Below are 16,669 nucleotides of genomic sequence, written 5' to 3'. Positions count from 1 at the left end.
ACTTTCATTGATTTCAGTGACAAAATGTGTGTGTTGTAGAGAGAAGAATTTGGTCAAAACTCTTCTGCAAGACTAAACTACTCCCCTTAAACAGATTGCAGAAAAATAACAAGGGAAGGAGGATTGATTTATTCAGTGCATCTTGTACTCAAGCGTTCTTTTATGAACTTGTTTCCCAGAAATTTTTGCATTTGTTTTAGGCCCCTGACTTCACTGGGACCTCAGCTTGGCCTCCATTTATACATGGACAATCATGTGTAGGTGTACACATTGCATGCATTTTCTCAGCACTAAAGCCTATGTAACCACCAACAGGTGAAACAGAACCTGGAACCTCGGGAGCTTAGTGTAGGAACCTATACAGTTTGAACTACAAACCCAGCTGGCTCTCAGTTTAGTCTGTAGAGCTCACTCATTCTAATCTCTCACTGGAAGTGGTCTAAGTGCTACTACATGGGATAGTGAACCACACCCACTAGGTGAGTGGTTCACACCTGCACACAAAGGTGATAGATTCCATTGGTGTGCACACAAATAGAATGTGTGTGCTCAAAACACACCATTTGCGTGTTTGTCTGTCTGATCTAATCTATCCATTCATGTTCCATGCTGGAAAAATACATGCAAAGGAGAGTGTGTGTGCACAAGTGGAGACTAGGGTCAAGATAACAAGTCCTTACTTGTGTTGCATGTAGTGGACATAGTTTTATAATAGACTATGTTGAAACTTCAAAGTAAATTGGGAAAGAGCAACATTCTTTTTGTGTGATGTCATCTCATTCTTGATAATGGCAGAATGAAAACTTATATTCTGTGAACAACAGAAAAGCCATTAAACTTGCAGGTTGCATCTCCCTAAACCAGTACTCTCTCATCTGGCAACATCCGTGGTCCTGCAGGATCGCAGATGTTGCTGAATAGGAGAGCTCCGGGACAGGACTCCCAGCAGCTGAGAGCCCCGCCAAAGATGAGGCTGGTGGTAGTGGGGCTAGGCGCTCAGCAAAACCACCACGGTAGCGGGACCATGGTAGCGAGCTCCTTCAGCCCCGCTGCTGGCCGGGTAACAAGGCTGACCTGGCCATGCTGCCAGAGCTGCTACCCCAGCCACCTTGCCAGCACAGCATCCTGTAGCCCTGGCTCTACTGCCATGGCACCAGCCCTGCTGCTGGGAGGCATGTGGCTCTGATTGGGCTGCCAGCCTACCATGGCCGCAGCTCCTGATGGATTTTCCCTGTTGGGCTGCCACGGCCTGGCCTTTTTGCCAGACAGGATGCCGTAGCTCTACCCCCACTGCTGGACCAGGACGCAGCCCCAATCGGGCTGCCGTGGCACAGCCCTACTGCCGGACCTACAAATGGGCTGCCTCTGTCCCACTACTTATGGCCCTGCTACCACCAGCCTCACCATACAGCGGGGTTCCCTTCTGCCCCAGGGCTGTCTCATTCAGGGACATCCATGGTCCTACTGGAGCATGGATGTTGCTGGATGAGAGACTCTCAGTTTTGGGAGATGCATCCTGAATAAGATTTGTTTTCACTGATTTTTAACCCACGTTGTTCTGTTGACTTCAGAGGAGCATGTTTGATTTCCACTGGTGAATCAGCCTCTGTATCAGGGGTGGGAAACCCATAGAAAAATGAGTCGAAGGCAGCACACAAGTGAGACGCATAGTAATAATAATACAAAACAAACCCTCACTAATGTGGCCCCTAACTGAGAAGGAGAGAGGCACTCCTCATATTGCCCTTGCACACCAGAGCCTAGGGGGAACCCAGGCTAGTAGATTTTATGTGCTCAATCCCTATGATACGGTGGCAGGTAGGAGGGGCAGGAGAATCAGCGAGGGCTCCCTAATGCTGGAGGAGGGGAGCCCTGAGCTTTGGGGGCTGGATCCGGCCTCTGGGCCTGAGGTTCCCCAGCCCTATTCTATATTTTTCAATGCAAGTCTTAATGAATTAATACACATCAGGGCTTCCCACTTTTGCAGAATGTTGTTGCGTCATCTTAGTCCCCCCCATAGCTGGGAATAATCTGCTTCCTCACTGAATCCCATCTCGTTATTCTTGGCCTGTTAACAGGGCACATCTTTTCTTCTATCCTGGTGCTTGACAGAAGTATTTGTCTCCTGATGGAATGGTGAAAACAGCGAAGGAAATGCCTGGAAAGTAGCTGATAGTGCACAGAGACAGCTACAAATGACTTGGTGGCTCATTGAGACGGCTTGTTCTAATTAATCAGAACAGATGTATGATGTGCTGATTCTGTCTGTCTGTCTGTCTGTCTCTCTTTATGTGGTAGTGAAAACACTGTCAGGTTTTTATCAAAATACAACCTTTTATGTGACCAGTTTTTGAACCTGACTGCACAAATTGAATCAGATACAGAGCAGAGGTTGTGACAGGCAGAGACACGTGACAGCTTTATAGAGTTGTGACTAATTGTCTTGTGAATTTTGATTAATAGCTGTGCACCTCAGTGAAGTAGGGGAGGGGTACTGTAACAATGTAATCAAACTTTACCAGGGGCTAAATAAAGGCCTCATAACATGAAAACCAGAATATCTGTTATCACAAATAATTATTAAAAAAAACCCCAGAAAACCTATGAGAAGGAGCACGTTTTGTAACTGAATACCAGAAACAGTGTAGATATTGGAAGATTTAAGATGCATTAGCAGGACTTAGTGAATGGTTCTTAAAATAAATCAAAGCTGTTTGATCTCTAGTTGTCTGACCTGATTATGGAGCCCTCTCATATTTCTGAGTATACACCTTACATGGCAGAAGAGAAGCAAACAGGGGTGACCCTTATGAGCCTTGTTATGTAAAGGACTTAATACCTTGCATGGGTGCTCAGAATCCCTCTTAGTTTTTCATCCTGTAGGATTCTGAGCACCCATGCAAGGTATTAAGTATCCTCAACTCCTTTTAAAGTATATGGGAATTGAGGGCTCTCAGCTTCTTGGAGGACTGAGCCCTAACATGAAATTTCCCCCTGACTGGCAGAGGGATGGGGAGCAGAAATACCAGTATATGTGACCTCTGGTTCTCCTGAACTTGTACTCATCAGGCTTTTGTGAGCACGGAGACATGCTCCAGAGCATACTTTATTGCTTGAAAAAGACTCTGAAGAGAGTGAACGTTTTGCATAGAAAAAAACCCACATCTTTCTGTCCCTCTTAACATTGGAGCTCCTTCTATTAATGTCAGGCTAACAGTTGCACTTAGCTTTAAAAAGATGGACCTCCTACTTCCTTTTTTTTTTTTTTTTTTTTGTTCCAAAGCCCTGTGGATTTCTGGCTTCTCCATTCCCAGAGTTTGTTCTTGCCTGTACGCTGCACTTTGCTATGATGACTGATAAATGACAACATGAATATTTTATACCAGTAACAATTAAAAAATAACCTCATTCCTGTGCATGAGTAAAATTTTGTAAGATGGTACATGACATATTCCAGTAGAGTCTTTTTATTATATATTCACAAAGGCTGTGTCTACATTGGCCCCTATTCCATAATAGGGGGAAATCCGCGGGGGATTTGTTTCAAGTAGGAATAAGAGATCCTCCGGAAAAGAGCTTATTTTCCGGAGGATCGCGTCCAGACTGGCGCTTTTCTCCGGCTTATCTACAAGCCGGAAAAAAGCGGCAGCCATGTTAATGCAAATGCCGCGGGGGATATTTAAATCCCCCGCGGATTTGCCTATTCCAAAGTGCTACATTTGCATCCCTATTACGGAATAGGGGTCAGTGTAGACACAGCCAACAGGTGTAGATTTAAGGTTGGAGAGAGAAGCAGCCAAGAAATTATTGCCTATTCTTGTGCAACTAAAATCTGAACCTGAAGTTTATATCAACATAGTTTTTTTTGTACTTAATGTTGCCATGCCATTAGGGTTTGGAATCGCTGCAATCAAATTTGACCAGAGATCAGCCCCAGCTATTTATTATTTATATAGCACTGTAGAGATACACACCCTTTCCAGTAACAGAAATACACAAATCATCAATTGAAAGATAAGGCATCTGCCTTTAGAAGCATTTTACGGCCGATAAATCAATAAAGCAAAATGATAACTTGTGGGGCTGGCTGCACTGCAGAGAGAGGATATCTAGAGTAGAAGGAACATTGCCAATAAATGCATATAGACATTTCTGATTGAGGAAAATACTTACGTTTGCATAAGTCCACCCCCTGTCCAGTATAGCATGCAAGGAAATGCTTAACTTTGAGCATGTTTAAGAGCTGACCTGAATCATGGCCTGAAAAAAGAAATTTTATCATGTTTTATAAATCAAACAATATTTCAGTGAAACATAATTGCAGTAATCTGTTTTCAACCTGTGATCTCTTTATTTTTAACATAGTTGAGTAATTTACTGTATCTTTGTAAAGTCCAATTGTATATGCAGTTGAAATGGAATAAAAATAGCCATGGACATTTTTTTTAATTAATTTCTGTACTTGTACAATGGGATAAAATTATCTCCAAGATTTGATTCTTCAAATCCTTTCTCAAGCAAGCAAGCAAACATTGCTTATACTTGAAGTAAGGGCTACTCATGAGCAACATATCCATGTGTATCTTTTTCCATCCATGTGTGGAATAAATTTTCTATGTGCACTGAGCTTAAAAGCTGGCTCCCCATGAGCACCAGCTACTACCAACCTCCCTCCGCCGTACATGTAAACATGTAACCGCTGTAAAAATCCTGCAGTTATGCTTTTTACATGAATACACGTAATTAACGTCCCTATTTCTTTCAGCTCAGAGATAGTATGTAGAGAACAGTTAAACTTCACAAATTACATATTATGACTCATACCAGAGTGTCTTTAATAATTATTTTAATTACTTTCATTATTTTTATGTACAAATAATAAAATAGTTTATAATTCCAATACTGCCTTTAACAAGCAGCCCGAAGATCAAACAGTACACTATGCCAGATGCATTTCCTTTCTGAAACCTAAGGCATCCATGACTTAGTTAATATATATATCTTATAGGCAGGCCTTATAGCACTGTTGCTAGACAATTCCTATTATAAAATCCTGTTTTCACTTGCTCCGTATTTGCCAAAGTTTAAGCATTTGGGCTCAAATTTTGCATGCTGAGTGTCTGCCTAAGACTGAATTTATTTTGGAGAACCTGAGCCAAACTGGCCCAGCCATTTGAAAGAATAAGGCGAGGGGAAAAACTCTGTCCATGTTAAAACATGTTGGTAAACTTTTAATTGAAAAGTTCTGTCATCCCTATAGTTTGGAGCAGGGACTTGACATTTGGCAGCAGATCGACCTTTGTATTAAGTATTTGCCTTTTGCTGACAGTGTAAAAATCTGCCTAAATTTAGTTATGTACAAACCCTTGAAAAGCCACAGTTTGCATTTGCCCAGTACTTTCTTCTTAGATTTTAGCAATTAGGTTCCCCAAAGATTCTGTCCACATTGAGTTTGTTCCAACTCAGGGCTGCAGGGTAGCTGAGCAACTTTCACTAATGAGGAGCCACAGTGTGAGATGGAAACTGGGAACGACTGGGAGTTACAGGGAGAACCTGGGATGTGTAGTCAGATGTGGGAGACTACGACTGTCTGGTCAAGGAGACTGAGACTGGGAACCAGTGGGACAGAGAAAGAGAAGAGACAGAGCCAATGAGCAGCTGGACTGGGATAGACCCTTAGGAGTGGAGACTGGGACAGTTTAGGTGAGGGGAAAGGGATTGAGAGACAGAGAAGAGACAGAACAAGAACTGGATCATGATAAAGAGGACAGATGGAAGGGGTCATGCTTTGGAGAAACAGGCAGAGAAGTTTTTGCCCACTAGAACTTGCTTGTCTCGAGCCTGCAATGGAGCGCAAGATTTTGGGGTCTCGGCATTCCTCTGCTATCAGCAAATATCTGTGCAACCCATTGGCAAAGGATCTGAACGGTCTGTTGCACCAAGAAGATTACAGCTGCTACTGCTATCTTTTATCTCCACAATGCAGATCTCTGCCACTTGAGCTAAAAGTGCTGATGACAGTGGATGTCAGTGTAATGCTACATGATGGAATTTCTTTTTTTTCTTTTTTTAAAAAAAAAAGCCTACAAAATTACATTCAGAATAACTTATATGAAAACAACATTATTAAGGTTGAAAAGTCTAGCACCGAAAAGATAGGAAATGCTAGAAGTAATGTTGCTTTGTGTATATTATGATACAATCTCTAATTACATGATCACATTCTTCTCCCCCCCCCCCCCCCCCCCCCCCCCCCCCCCAGTTCCCTGCCTCATTCACTGCACAGGCTGGACCTCCTCTGGGGATGAATCTGGGATATGTTCCGAAGGAGACAATTGCCTATAGAACCCCTGCCCTCATTTGTTGCGTAAGTTAGAAGGGATATAGCGAGGGACATCAGTGATTGCAGGAAGAGAAGGGATGTTCTCATGTTTAAGGCAGTTAAATGCTGCCTTGGGGAACTGGATTCTGTTTCTGCCTCTGCTGCAGTTTCTCTGTGATATTAGACAAGTCGTGCAGCAGACTTTTCACAGGTGATCACTAATTGTGTGCAGAGCCGTCCCATCCATAGGACAATTGAGGGCAACGGCCCCAGGCCCCACTCTTTAGAGGGTGACACAGTGTCCAGGTGGATGCAGGGTCCAAGGTGATTTGGGGAGTTAGCAGGGGGCAAGCAACCTGGCCCCAGTTGGCCCGCTCCTGGTATTGCTTGGGGGGATGGGCAGAAGCTGGAAAGAGCAGGAAACTGGAGGAAGTGGGTTGAATGGGTTGGGGTGGGTTGGAGTATGTGTGGGGGGGGGGGGAAGAGGCAGAACAGGGTGGGGAAAGATGGGGGCATTAGCAGGGGTGGGACAAGGTGGGATAGGAGGGAGGCCTGGGGTGGAGGAGGAGGGGTTGTCCAGAGTTTAGTCCCCCACACCCTCCTAGAGATGACCCTGATTGTATGTTCCTCATTTTCTGACTGCTCAAAGTGAAACACTAGGCAACCAAAGTGATTGGGAGCTTAGTTTTGAACATACTCATTGCTGTATAATTCTATATGCTCTGAAAAATCAGTCCTTGATGCCTTGGATTGCACAGACAGAAGCCCCACCGGATGGAACTCCCTCACCTTGAGCCTCCTCACTCTCACACTCTCCACACCTTAGCCCTCTGCTCTGCCCCCAACCCTGAGGGCCGTGCAGCACCAAGGGAGCCGGCACCGACACCAGTGGCACCCACTACGCACACTGCTGGCATTGAGCCACACACTTTGTCACCGAATACTCCTCCGTGCCGAAGTCGTTCCTGATCTCTGGTATTCTCACCGGCACTGTCGCCTTCCCCGTCGGGACTGCGCTCCCCAGGACCTTATCACAGTCAATGCCACCGATCACCATACTCGCCTCATGATCAGTTAGCATCTCCCTTCCTAGCATCATACAGGGACCACCGGCATCACCACTACCATCATTCTTCTGCATCTCCAGCTTCCTCTAGAGCCTCCTACACCCGCTCCCGTTCTCCCCACTCACCTCACATTCATCATTGGGAACATGTACGACCTACCTACTCGCATAGGCCTTCACCACTGGATAGACTTTACCACTGTGATGATCATTACCACCATGATTCACATAATAGGTACTCATACCAATATAGGTCTAGATCGCATATTGTGACTGCGCATCTTCTAGACACTCAACGACTCCAGCTCCTCCTACTCCAACGGGGCAACTGACATCTCCATCTCAACTTCCATCAGAGCCTGATGACATCCACCTTTCCACTGAGGAACACCCACCAAAGGTGTCCCCTACCGACTACTCTTCTTCCCCAGATGAAGCTGTCATTTCTGGGGAGGTTTCCCCGCTGGACGACCTACGGAAGTTCCAAGAACTCTTTAAACGAGTGGCTGTTAGCCAAGAGATACCGCTGGATGAAATAAAAGACAAACAGCATCGCCTTCTTAAAAATCTCCAGCCACAGCATAGATCAAGGCTTGCTATCCCCCTAGACCCATCGTCACCAACCAGTCAATCGCGATCAAATGGTTGATTGAGGCCTCGACCAGTCGATCACAAGGCATTCTGGGCCCCCCCAGTCCCAAGAATACCTACCTCGAGCAACAATGGAGGTAGTGGCAACTTCCCACTGGGTAGACGGAAGTCCTACAGCTGCGCTTCGCTTCCGGGGGTTCTGGAAATGCGCTAGCTCCTTCCTTGCCCCAGCTTCCTGGCGTTCTGGGAACTTACCGGGTAAGTCCCCAGAGGCGTGCGCTGGGACTTCCCTTCTCTGCGGGAGAGGGGAGTCAGACTCGGAGCGCACAATGGAAGCTTTCCTGCTCAATGGGTCACATGGTTGCCACTACTTACGTGGTACGCTACGCCAGACTACATTTCCGCAGCCTCCAGTATTGGCTAGCACTAGTATACAATCACATGAAATGCAACCTTTACAGGCCAGTGATCCTTCCGCAGTCTGGAACTACGAATGTTGTGGTGGATTTTCTCAGCAGATTCACTCCGCTGGTGGACAAATCCCACAAACCTTCTTACTGGTGTACCCTTTCACCAACAGCAACGCTCGCACCACATCACCACCGACGCCTCCCTCCTAGGATGGGGCGCACATATGGGCACCATGTCCGTACAGGGCCGTTGGTCACTGTTAGAGACACGACTCCACGTAAACCTTCTGGAGCTCCAGGCGATTTTCAACGCCTGCAGATACTTTCACGAACACATCCTCACAGACAATGTTGCGGCAATGTATTATGTAAACTGTCAGGGCGGAGCTTGATCCTGCTCCCTTTGTGTGGAGGCAATCTGGTTTTGGAACTTGTGCATTCACCATGGAATAACACCTGTGGCATCCTACTTACCTGGAACTACGAACGTCGTGGTGGATTTTCTCAGCAGGCACTTCGCCCCAGATCATGAGTGGGAACTACACGATGGGGTCCTCCATATTCTCTTCCAACGATGGGGCACTCCCCTAATAGACCTCTTTGCCACTCGTCGCAACAAAAAAGTCAGAAGTACTGCTCCAGAGTAGGACTCAGTCTGGGCTCCCCAAAGTTCTGCAGAAGGTGAGAACGGACAGGGCCATGGTCATACTGATAGCCCCAGCATGGGCACGTCAGCACTGGTTCCCCTTCGTCTTCTGCATGTCACCACGCAGACCGTTTCTACTTCCAGCCCTCCCAAACCTCTTCACATAGAACCAAGGCTCATTAGGACACCCACAGATTCACATGCTGAATCTCACCGCATGGTTCCTAACTGCCTGAATCCTTCTGAATCCCTTTGTTCCATACAAGTCAAACACATTCTTATCCACAGTAAATGACAAAAAACCAGAACCAGAACTTTCAAAATGGTGCAGGTTTGTCTCCTGGTGTGCCACACAGCAAGAGCTTCCTGAGTCGACTCCACTTCACTTATCCTCAATTACTTGCTTCACCTAAATACACAGGATTGTCGTTAGCCTCTCTCAGGGTCCATCTAGCAGCCATTTCAGCATGCAGACAACCTATTGCGGGCACCTCCCTCTTTGCCCACCCAACCACGAAAAGATTTATGAAGGGCCTTACAAACTTAAGCCCTCCCCGTAAGCCCGTTCCTCCAGTGTGGAATTTAGATGTTATACTTGAAGCTTTAACTACTCCACCATTTGAACCGCCCACTATCACACTGCTTCAGACATTAACCATGAAGGTAGTTTTTCTTCTTGCCATTACATCAGCATGTAGAGTTGGCGAGTTATCAGCTCTGATGGCAACACCCCCGTACGCCATCTTCAATAAGGATAGCATAGTCCTGAGACTTCACCCAACATTTATCCCGAAGGTATCGTCAAGCTTTCATGTGAATGAACCAATTGTCCTCCCATCTCTTCACCTGAAACCCCACACTTCCCCACGTGAAGCGGCCCTCCATACACTTGACATTCAAAGAGCTCTCACCTTTTAAATAGAACGCACGAGACCTTTCAGAAGAACTGACCGACTGATTGCGTCTCTGGCCGAGAGATTGAAAGGACACCCAATATCATCCCAGCGCATCTCAAAACTCATAACTACCTGTTTAACTGAGGCCTATGCCTCCAAACATATTCCGCTTCTGACACATCCTTGAGCCCATTCCACTAGAGCAATGGCAGCTTAACGGCCTGCCTCAAGTGCGTTCCGCTTAAGGACATATGCAGAGCGGCCACGTGCTCCTCACATGACACCTTTATAAAACATTACACTATACATCAGAGGAGGCATTCAGATAGTGTGGAGGCATCAGCAGTGCTCTCTTCAGCAGATAAATAGGGACTCCGTTTTCCCCTCCTTCCTCCTCAGCAGAGTACTGCTGCTCAGTCACCTACAGTGGAGCACCTGTGAGGACATCACTCGAAGAAGAAAGCGAAGTTACTCACCTCAGTGCAGTAACTGTCATTCTTCGAGATGTGTGTCCCCGTCGGTGCTCCACTACCTGCCCTCCTCCCCGCTTCGGAGTCCTTCTCCTTTATGTCTTCCAGATTCCGAGGCAGCCTCAAGGAACTGGTGGGGGCCGGCCCATGCACTCACACAAAAGAGCGTGAATGCCGCAAGACGCCACTGTGCATGCGCGGTCCAGCCGGGTACTGCTATAAGAAAAGTTTCCGTTTCTGCGGTGCCGGGGCAAGCCCAGCACCTACAGTGGAGCATCCACAGGGACACACATCTTGAAGAACCACGGTTACTGCACCGAGGTGAGTAACTTCGCTTTATCAGGCACTCTGTTAACCAGAAAACTTTAACCGGCATTGCCCCCAGCCACAGTACTGTCACATCTTCAGGTGCACAGGCCTGGTTTGGTTTACCATGATTGGCTTAACAGTTTTTTATTTAAGAAGTACTAATTATGTTTAACTCAAAATAGAAATGTGAGGCTAGCTGATTCTCACTACAAAACTACCAGTATTAAAAACTTGAGTTTTACTGTTATTGTCCATTGGTTTTTCCTAGGTTGATGGGACCCTTAGATAACCAGAATGCCCTAATCCCTGAGTGTGCCAGATAACACAGGTTTTACTATAGAAGACTTTTTGCTTTTCCATGAATGAAATAGCTGGGTGAAATTCTGATATCCCTCAATTTTATGGACTTTGTGTTTCTTTGTGTTACCAATGTATTGAACCTGTGTTCTGATCCTTTTTTAAGCTTTTAAAATTTATTTTCATATTTTCTTGTTTTCCAGTGGTTAACTGCCCTCTGTTCTTGCCCTCTGAGTGTGCCTTTTTTAGTTCCAAGTATCCAGTACCCTGAAGCTGTGAAAAGTTGGTTCTGACCCAACATCCCCTTTATCAGATAACTCAATAGTTAATTCCCTTTTTTTCTCCATTACTCTAGTTCCTTCTGTAGTCCTTTAACCAGATTGTATGTTTTATATTACATAACTGACTCTGCTTCCTTGGGCTGAAGCCATAGTAGTTACTGGTCCAGCTAGAGATGTAGCTCACTGATTTGATGCAACTCCTTTTACAGAGGAAAGAAAATATGCCTTTTCCAAATGGGTTTTCTATTGCTGATATAATACCAAAGGACAGAACAACAATACTGAACATCACATATGTTTTTACTGAAATCAAAATGATTGCTCTCTGGTCAATGACACACATTCCTTGTAAACCATACAGTACATCATATGACTTTATAATGGTGGATTTGCCATTTTGATAAGAGTCCAATAGCTGAGCAAAGTCAGGATTCCTTCCAATGAGACCTGAGAAGACAGCTAGGGTTTTGATAATCAAACTTCCTTTTCAAGACCATAGAGATCAGGCATGTTTTTGTGAGGTTGATTGGATAGTACATTAGCATGACTGGCAACTGCAAATGAAATCTCTCTTACGTGAGGTGGTGATTAATAATCCAGTTTTTTATATTACCATAGCATCCACGTGAAAATCTGTTATATTACCATAGCATCCACTCACCGACCATTGTGCTATGTGCTACGTAAACCCAGAACAAAATGAGCGCTCATACCCCCAGACGCTTACAGTATTAAGTGTAAGACAAGAAACAATAGATGGATACAGATGTGAATCTAACTCCGTTCCAGTCTACTGTACTAGCTTTTACACCAGGGCTGGGCAATAACATAGCAGCAGTTCACCAGGGTTAGGCCCTGGCAGGTCTCTGCTGCTATATTTACCTGCATGACTGCAGATACTGGTGGTCACACCTCCTGTTGGCCATGGGTCGCCATTCCCGGCCAATGGGAAGTGCAGGAAGTGGTGTCCTACCCTGCACCACTTCCCACACCTCCTATTGGCCGGGAACAGTGATCCATAGTCAACAGGATCTGTGATTGTCAACACCTGCAGCTGTGCAGGTAACTAAAGCAGTGGGGGCCTGCCAATAGCTAACCCTGGTGGACCGGATCCAGCTCATGGGCCAGTATTTGCCTGCCCTTGTTCTACACCTTACCTTTTAGTTTTTCAGGTTGTAGATTGAATAGGCCATTTCATTTTATGGTTAAAGCAAATAATTAATGGACCCATTTGTTCTGGTTTTACTTTTTTTGTTATTGTTTAGGGGAGCTAGGTAATAAGATGATTTATTCTAGTTCCAAAAGATCTTTTTCAATCTGGTTGATAAAAATAATAAATTAGTCATGGTTGTAGGTTATCTTCGTTTTGAGAAGAATGACTTCAAGGCAGTAAATGAATATGGAAAATGTTTAAATATATTCATATGTATTTTGATTATTTTCATAATATATCTTAGGGTATGTCTACACTATCCTCCTAATTCGAACTAGGAGGGTAATGTAGGCATACCGCACTTGCAAATGAAGCCCGGGATTTGAATTTCCCGGGCTTCATTTGCATGAAGCCGGCCGGCGCCATTTTTAAATGCCGGCAGTTCTAACCCCGTGCCGCGCGGCTACACGCGGCATGGAGTAGGAAGTTCGGATTAGGCTTACTAATCCGAACTAGCTGTACTCATGAGGGGTTCGAACTGCCGGCATTTAAAAATGGCGCCGGCCGGCTTCATGCAAATGAAGCCCGGGAAATTCAAATCCCGGGCTTCATTTGCAAGTGCGGTATGCCTACATTACCCTCCTAGTTCGAATTAGGAGGGTAGCGTAGACATACCCTCAGAAAAATATATTACAGATTGAACCTCTCATAACCCGGACTCTCTGGTCTGGCAACATCAGTAGTCTGGCACAGATGTTCTTTGAGAGCCCTGGTGGCCGGCAGTAGCCCTTCTAAGCCGGCAGCAGTGGGGCCAGTAACTTGGAACCCTGTCCAGGGCCAAGAGCTGGGCTAGTAGCATGGGGACCAGCAGCGATCTCTCCTGGTCCAGTTTACTCCTTCATTTGGGACCAGTCAGATACCACGGTTGCTGGACCAGGGAGGTTCAACCTGTAATTACCAAAATTGTATTTTGCCGGACTTACTCCTGCAGTTTCAACTGGCTGTCACTTCAGTAATAAATATTACTGTGTACTTTCAACCTGATCTAGCAGGGCAGATATCCCTAACTCCCATAGTGTCAGACATTTCTGTGCTTAATGTTGGTATGTCTTATAAAAACAGCTGTTTGTATAGTAGTTTGTTTTTGTTTTGTTTTTTGTGTTACTTGGATGCACTAAATTAAATCTGGAAGCTGTTGAAACAAGTGGTTCATGCTTAGAGATGGCTGAATTTCCGTGGTGAACAAAGTGACCTTCACATTTAATTTATAATTTTTTATAAAGCATGCTTGTCTAATTGGGAATGAAAAGTACTATATCAATGTAAATATCTTTCCCTTTAACATTGGAAATTCTTTCTACTGTTAGTATTCGAGGTAGCCAAGCTGTATAGCTACTGCCCAGCCTACGTTGCCATAGCAATACCAGACAGTTATCAGAAATGCCTGATAGAGAATGAATTTACATTCTTATTATCATTGTACTCAGCATGCCCATTCTGATATAAACTATGTATGGGGGGAACAAGCATTAAACACAACTCACTTCACGCTTTTCAGAGGTCAGTAAAACCCTTATATCTTTGGCATGTATTTAAATGATTACTGTAAATCTATGGAATGTTTTCAAAAAATGTAACAACCAGTCTGGATTAATAGGCTCCCATTTCAGTCTTGACTGACACAGACAGATTGTTTGCAGTGATGTGGTAGCTGTGTTGGTCTCAATACATAGGCAGATGAGTCTACTTGAAATGAGGGATTTTTCTATCAAGAGGTTGTGTCCACATTCTTTCAGCAGATGAACCTCATTCTAAGAGCTTTGTCTTGTCCAATTTAAAAGGAGGCTGTCATTTATCCAGTAACACTGCCTTTTTTCTCTGCCTTCTTTGAATGCATTCTCTAGTCTACAGCTAAGGAGCCAATGTAGGTTAACATCAGAGGAGAGACACTGTGGGGTGGGTCTAGAGACTAGACATAATAAGGACCTAGTTCAGCACAAGATATCTGTGCCCTTTCAAGCTTTGTAAACCCTGTGATTAGAGTTGATCATAAAATGTAAAATATGTTGACAAAAAGGAACAAATATATAAATTGTTATATTTTCTGCAACATTTTTATTGAAAACCAGAAAATGAATAATTTTCAGCAACAAAAGTTGAAAACATTCACCCATTTTGGTTTTACTGAAAAAAAATCCCAAAACGTTGAAATTTGGCAGTATTTTGATTGCCAAAAAATGAAAGAAGAACTTTGGTTTTCGTTTTTAAACTCCCCTCCCACCTCCCACCCCCCAAAAAATCGAAAATGGAAACTTCCATGGGGGGAAAAAGCTAGTTTTTCATAGGAAGAAACATTTCAAAGACACTTATAAAAATCAGTTCAATTTATAATTGTGTGTTGATAATGGAGGGTGGAGAGAGTGAATCAGACCAGAACCAACATTTACACAGCTAGCATGGAGAGAATTTCTGGAAGCACTGAATTAAGGCGCAGTCTGCATATGAAGATGTTATGTTTTAGAAACTAGAGCAGCAGTGAAACTTCTGGAGAAATCCTCTGTTTAAAAATAATGAATTTCTTATTGTGAATAACAAGGAACAAAATTTTGATTGGTTTGCATGATTTTACTAGGAATTCTTCTGAGTCAGGAGCACATGCTGTTCTGTAGTAGGAATAGCTTGCTAAAGTGGAAAAATATGGTCACCTTATTTGACATTGGTTAGAGCTTCCAGAGAATGCTGCTTTCCTTCCCAGCAAAAAATTTTTTCTAGAAAAGGTACAGTAAAACTCCAGTGGTCCAGCATCCAATGGTCCAGCACTCCTGATGGTCCGGCACCATCTGGAACCCAGAAGTGCTCCGGGCAGCCGGACAATTGGAGCTGCTCTGCACCTGGCTTCCCCGATTCAGCCGCTGCTGAAACTGACCAGCAACTGACTCGGTGAAGCCGGGGGCAGAGCATCTGGGGTGCTGCCGGGTTAGTCCCAAGGGGGGGCTATGAGGGATCTGGGGTGGAGTGGGGACGGATGCGCCCCTCGGCGCTGCGGGACCAACCCGGCAGCACCCCAGCTGCTCTGCCCCAGACTTCCCCGAGTCAGCTGCTGCTGAAACTGACCAGCGGCTGACTCCAGGAAGCCTGGGGCAGAGCAGCTGGGGTGCTGCTGGGTTGGTCCCGCAGCGCCGAGGGGCGCATCTGCCCCCACTCCACCCCAGATCCCTCATAGCCCCCCCTTCCGATGGTCCGGCATATTTGATAATCTGGCACCCCCTGGGTCCTAAAGGTGCCGGATTATCGGAAGTTTACTGTAGTTGGAATCATGCATATAGACTACGTTTTTTTGTTGTCCCCATGTTGTTGCCTCCTCCTTTAGAGGATAGAGACTTTTGGGATTGAGTTCTGCTTTTCACCACAAAGCTGAATAAATACAGACGCCTCTCTGCATTCTTCCTAAGGGTTTCTCAATTGCAGGTTTTTGAGGTGGCCAGATTTTCCTTCTTTTTCACATTAGGAACTATATCCTAGGAAGTAGGTTTACTATGGCTAGCTATTTTGTTAGTCCAGTTTTACTGCTGTCTGTCTAGGATAAGCACCTAGAGCCCAAAGTTGTATTATTCATTGCAGTAAGTTATGATGGAGTGTCATTATGTCTAAAAGGTGGTTTGCTAACCACTGATGTTTGAGATATTGTGTGACTTTAGGAATCTTTTTGATTAAGTGCTTTGAAACCATTGGATATAAGGAAGTAAAGTTTAAAGTATTATTACTGTTGTGGCATTAAATCACACTGTTAGTATTTGTTTTAAATCACTGATATTTGAAATTTTATGATGAATGGGAAATTCACATAAAGAACAAAAAGGATTCTTTTATCTGAATATGTATTTGTTTTTCCCGACTTTAAAATTTTCCAGTAGGATTTCAGCAATTAGGCTGTCAACTAGTTAGTAATGTTTCTTCCGTTTACATACAGAATAATTTAAAGCTTTTGCTCTGTTGTGATACTGGTTGCCATGGGAATTCCAAGAGCAGCAGTGCCATTGCTTAGATAAATTGCAAAGTTTTCCCTTGCTATTTTTAATGTAAAAGACTCAATGACAAACTATGCAACAGGGCTGGAAAGTAGTTTAGAGGGTTTTTCATTCTGCACTTCTCTATAAAGTTACCTACATGGTAATTTCATCATAACTACTACAAAGCATTCAAAATCTGTATACCGAATTTAGCCCAG

At 44.5% G+C, this 16,669-nt stretch overlaps 1 protein-coding gene across 2 annotated transcripts in view; it reads left to right on the top strand.

Annotated features, from left to right (window-relative positions):
* Window positions 1-16,669, top strand: part of LOC102459043 (FERM domain-containing protein 3) — a 202,675-nt gene that overhangs the window by 135,331 nt on the left and 50,675 nt on the right. The gene's annotated exons all lie outside the window — the stretch shown is intronic.

This window comes from Pelodiscus sinensis, chromosome 6 (genome assembly GCF_049634645.1).
Source record: "Pelodiscus sinensis isolate JC-2024 chromosome 6, ASM4963464v1, whole genome shotgun sequence".
NCBI classification, from domain to species: domain Eukaryota; kingdom Metazoa; phylum Chordata; order Testudines; family Trionychidae; genus Pelodiscus; species Pelodiscus sinensis.
The sequence above is the reverse complement of the archived record's forward strand: the minus strand, read 5'-3'. Positions and strand labels throughout refer to the sequence as shown.